Genomic DNA, 5,905 nt, shown 5'->3' with positions numbered 1-5,905 from the left:
CAGAATTCCTGCCATGGAGAATGGTGTTTGGAGAATGCCATGGACAGAGGAGCCTGGTGTGCTTCGGTCCATGAGGTCGCAAAGAATTAGACACGATTGAATCACTTTCACTTCACATGGCATTAAACCTCTAGCTAGTGTGAACGCAATGATTATATTGGGCTGGATTCTCCTTGTCCAAAGCTGTGAAAGGAAATGGAGGAACAGGGATTCCTAGAGTGTAAAGGCACAGAATATCTTAGAGGGTGACTCCAGACAATATTCTTACTCTGTAGATAAACTGAGGCCTTGACAGACTGAGGTTCTTTTTTGTTTTTCTTTTGTGTTTTTTTTTTTTTTTTCCATACAAGGGCAAAGATGGGGTAAGAACTTGGGTCTCCTAATTTATAATCTAGACTATTCATTATTCTCTAATTGCACTAAATCTATGCTGACTACATAAAATTGCTTGGAGACGCTTTATGAAAATGAATCTTTGATCTCAGTGTATTTCCTTGTAATCTATTGCCCATTAAAAGTGAAAAACTTAATTAATATTTTTGTGGGTTTGTGTTCAGAATAAATGTTATTATGTAACAAACTACACAGAATCACAGAGATTTAGGGCTTCACAGGGCCATTACAGTCATTGCATCCAACTCATCTCCCAACATGGGTATCTCATCAAACTCAAAATACCTGGGAGCCCATTAGCAAGCTGCCTAAAAATGCTCTAGTTAGCAGAGCAATTAAAATTCCCTTAAAGGGACACTCCCCCTGCCTGCTTATCTGCAGAGGACCAGCTGGACCCTATGTATGGACAGCAATGCCTGTGGTCATATCTCAGGTCTCTTCTATTTCTGGCCTCTGCCCAGGTCAGACCATCCGTCACTGGGAAAACTGAGAAAGGGGCCCATTTGGGGATGGAAGTTTCTCTGATACAGTCTTTATCTGTATTTTGGTGTGAAGAGCAAATAACTGTCAGATTGGTTGATATTATTTTCATCTGTACCTCCTTTGCTGTCTGTTAGCTTAGGGGGAGGAGTCAGGCCATTCCCAGAACCCAATCTGCTTTGGTGTTTTGTTATTCAAAACAGAAAGTGGGTAGACCCATGTTGCTGTTTAGTATCTGGGGTTCTTTGCCTTTCTTCTTTTTAATGGTGGTACTTAGCTTTTAATAGTTATTTTAAAAAATAATGGTCACCTTCAGCTATTTTGAGATCTACCTTGGAAAAGAATTTTTTTAATCAGCTTTGTTGAGATAAGATTCATACCATAAAATACACCCATTTCAAGTGTATAATTCAATGTTTCTTAGTGTAATCAGAGAATTGTACAACCATTACCTCAACAGGTTTTTGAAAAAATTTTAATACCTCTGAAAGAAATCTTGTTCCAATTAGCCAGCAACCCCCTAAACTTCCCATTCCTTCAGCCCCATGCGTGTGTCTAAGTCGCTTCGGTTGTGTCTGACTCTTTGTGACCCTATGGCCAGTCAGGCTCCTCTGTCCAGCCACAAACTGCCTATGTTAGACATTTTGTACAAATGGGGTCATAAATATATTGTTTTTTTGTGACAGGTTTCTTTTACTTAGCATAATATTTTCAAGGGTCATCCATATTATAGCATCATTCCTTTTTATTGCCAAATAATATTCCATTGTTTGGATTTACCACAATTTATCTATTCATCAGTTGATGGACATTTATGTTGCTTCTACTTAGTGGCTATTATGAATAATGCTGCTATGAATATTTGTGTACAAGTTTTTGGGTGGACATACGTTTTCATTTCTCCTAAGAATATGAACAACAACACTTGTTGATTACCGCCATTCTAGTGGGTGTGAACTGGTATCTCATTGTGATTTTCATTGGTATTTCCATGAGGGCTAGGATATTGAGCATATTTTTTGTGTTCTCACTGGCAATTTGTATATCTTCTTTGGAGAAACATTTATTCAAATCCTTTGGATTTCAAACTGTTTAATTGAGTTATTTTTATTACTAAGTTGTAAGAGTTCTTTGGGGCTTCCCAGGTGGCTCAGTGGTAAAGAATATGCCTGCCAATGCAGGAGATGTGGGTTCAACCCCTGGGTCAGAAAAATACTTTAGAGAAGGAAATGGCAACCCACTCCAGTATTCTTGCCTGGAAAATCCCATGGACAGAGGAACCAGTGACCTACAGTCCATGGGGTCACAAAAGAGCTGGACATGACTCAGTGACTGAACAACAAAACAAGAGTTCTTTACATATGATAGACACAAGACCTTTATTAGACATAGGATTTGCAAATATTTTCTCTCATTTTGTGGACTGTCTTTTCACTTTCATGGTGTCCTTTGAAGTACACTTTTAATTTTGGTAAAGTCTGCTTTATTTATTTTTGTTACTTGCTCTTTTGGTGTCTTACCTAAAAATACTGCCTAAAACAAGGTCAAGAAAATTTACTCCTATATATTCTTCAAGGAGATTTATAGTATTAGGTATTATATTTATGTGTTCAATCCATTTAGAATTAAATTTTGTACACAGAGGTCACCTTTCAAGCCTTGCTTTTGGAAATGTCTGAGTCCTGTGAGCCTGCACATGACTTTGAATAACCTCTCCCTCCTCCCTGCTAACAGGGTGTGGCTCGTTCCCGATGAGAATGACATCAGGCCCCTTGCTCAGTGTGCAGGGTCAGTCCCTTATCTGGCGCTGCTCCTCCCTTGTGCTTTCCAGGCAGTGACCAGTCACCAGTGCCCGAGAGCCACAGTCTCTGAGAGGACAGGCCTTGAGCCCTTGTCTTCTCAGAAGGAAAAAAGATGTTTTTGGTCTCTGAAGCTGAACATCCAATCTCCTTTTCAAGTCCATGAGGCTCTCTAATAACCATGCTTCGTTTTTCCTTCCAAAAGTATCCAGTGGTTAGAGAAATGAGGCGTTTTTGCACCCAAGACGGCTCAACATGTTCTACAAGGAAATATGCAAAACTAGAGACAAAGAAAGAAATTAAATGAAGTGACATCAAACACATCAGAATGATTGCTTAGGGGGTAAAGGGAAGAAGAGCAGGAGTTGTAGGTGGGAATGGGGAGTTAGGATGGGAAATAAATAAACCAGGAGAATGAGACAAGGATCCCTGCAGACCAATAACTGTGTGTCAGACTGGAGGGGGAACAGTCACGTCTCCTTCTGAGTGATAACAGAACAACGCTCCTAACTAAAAATGTTAAAAAAAAATAGTGTTTCTCAAGTACCCAACATGTACTAACCACTGTAAGAGTTAACTTTCATAAATCATTTAACATTCAAAACAAAGAAAATCTGCAAAACAGGTATTTTTAACCCCTCTTCCTAAAAATAAGGAAGCAAGGGCTAAATTCTACATAAAAGTGAAAGTGTTAGTCGCTCAGTTATGTCTGACTCTTGGTGACCCCATGGCCTGTAGCCTGCCAAGCTCCTCTGTCCATGGGATTCTCCAGGCAAGAATATTGGAGTGGGAAGCCATTCCCTTCTCCAGTGGACCTTGCTGACTCAGGGATTGAACCCAGGTCTCCTGCATTGCAGGCTGTGTGAGCCACCAGGAAAGTCACAAATTTCACTGTCTTCCTTATGCAAGATCTTCCTCATGATCCCTAGAAGAGGCAACCATGGATGTATAATAGGATCAAATGAACACCAAGGTTCATCTCAATTCATCTGGGTGCATATACTCAAGTGGCTCTCTATCTGGGGAAATAATCTACTGGCTTATTAACAAGAGCTGCAATTGTATCTTGCTTTAAGTTTTGCTAAAGTCTTCAGTGTCCATTATTTCTTTTTCCTAATAGCCTTTTGACCTGTTTTTTTTTTTTTTTTTTTTTTTTTGGCCATGCTGCCTGGCATACATGATCTTAGTTCCTCAGCCAGGGATTGAACCTGTGCCTCTTGCAGAGGCAGCACAGAGTCTTAACCACTGTACTGCCATGGAATTTCTAACCCTGTGAGTTTTATATTAGATATTACAGGTGAGGCTCTGGAGGCTCCCTGGAGTTAAATGACTTTCTGAGCGCACCTGGCATGTCACCAGCTGAGTGAGAACTCAAGATTAGGTGTTCTGACTTCACATCCCCAGGAATTCATACTTATTTCACCATCCTGAATCTTAATGAGAGAATTAGGGAATCCAGGACTTTTTATGGAATGTGGTAGAGGAATAAGGCACAGGGGTTCCGAGCCTCAGAGAGACAACATGAAAATACAGGAGCAATCCACTGCCGCAGGAGGAGAGGGGGTTTGGTGGTACTTCTGAGGGGCCGCCTTTGATAACATCCAGCTTTCTGTTGAAACACACTTAGGCGAGAAGCAACAACGTGCTAAAACACCTGTGGCCGTCGCTCCTTTGATGTGTTCTTAATGTAAATGCTGTTTCTTGCAATTTTCCCCTTCTCAATGCCTTCATGCATTTCCTCTAAGTAGGTAAACAAGAAGCTGGCTCAGACACCTCAGTTCTTTTTCCATATTTATCTTGCACATGATGACCTCACATGGCTATTCCTATGAGTGAGAATGTGAGACACTGTCTCATACTCAGAAAATCTGAGAATGAGTCAGTATGAAATGATGTGTCTGTCCTCTTATTCCAGACCACGTCTTGGGACTGGAGAGTCCCTTGGCAGAACACTGGGTTAACAACATTCTCCATCATTGGCCAACCCATAGGCAAAGCTAATGGTCATTGAAATAACTTAATTTGGAGAAGTCCAATATAAAATGGTCTAAGTGATGGTGCTCAGTTGTATCTGACTCTTTTGTGACCCTATGGACCATAGCCCACCAGGCTTCTCTGCCCATGGGATTCTCGAAGAATACTGGAGTGGGTAGCCATTTCCTCCAGGGGATCTTCCTGACCCAGGGATCGAATCCATGTCTCCAACGTCTCCTACACTACAGACAGATTCTTTACTGTTTGAGCCACTGGGGAAGCCTTGAGGCAATTAACTCAAATCAATGTATTCCTCTTGACTCTTATACCCGGACTTCTTAGTTAAATATGGTGATAGATGTCTGAATTACCCAGGTAATTGCTTCATCCTCACTTCATTAATAACAGAACTGTTTCTCCTTGTTAGAGGGCAGATGTGCTGTTTGCCTCCTTACTGCTCAGAGAAGCTAGAACCTTCCTGAAAAGAGGGAGGTTGAGGGGTGGGCAATCAGACAATGTAGCTTCCAGCCCATCCCATGGATGCGAACACCACCATCTTTAGCTGCCCTGCTTCCACCTCTCTGATGGTCCCCTCCCTGAAATCCTTCCGTGGAGGGAGAGGAAACTCTCCTGGGAGCAACTTCCCTCTCTTCCACTCTCCTCACTTTCTTTCTCACTCTTGCCTCAGCAAATTCACTCTCTTGCCCTGGTCACCAAACCCCAGCCCAAAATTCCATTTTCTTTATTAAAGTTGTCTGTCACATTCTTCGTCCTCTTTCACATTTGCTTTATCATCACCACCAATTTAGCACCTTGTTATCTCTGAATTAATTGATATTTTGAGTTATTTTATGGACCGAGAGGCTGCCATATAAGTGAATATGTTGTCATGACTCCCAACATAGCCTGTGTATTAGTTTGCTCAGGTCACCATAACAAAGTACCACAGAATGGGTGACTTAAACAATAGCAATTTCTTTTCTCAAGACTCTGGGGGCTAGAAGTTCAAGATCAAGGTGTTGGCAAGGCTGGTTTCTTTGGCTTATGGATGGCTATCTCCTCTTCCCTCAGTTTTCACATGGTTTTCCCCTCTCTGCCTGCCTGCCTGTCTGTCTTACAAAGACAGCAGTCTTATTGGATCATGCTCACCCTAATGGTTTCATTTTAATCACTGTGCTAAAAGCCCCATCTCCAAATACGGTCACATTCTGAGATACTAGAGCTTAAGATTTCAAAGTATGCCTTCGTCTGCTCAGACT

The sequence above is a fragment of the Bubalus kerabau genome, chromosome 11, assembly GCF_029407905.1.
Source record: "Bubalus kerabau isolate K-KA32 ecotype Philippines breed swamp buffalo chromosome 11, PCC_UOA_SB_1v2, whole genome shotgun sequence".
Lineage (NCBI taxonomy): Eukaryota > Metazoa > Chordata > Mammalia > Artiodactyla > Bovidae > Bubalus > Bubalus kerabau.
This window is presented reverse-complemented; position numbering follows the sequence as displayed.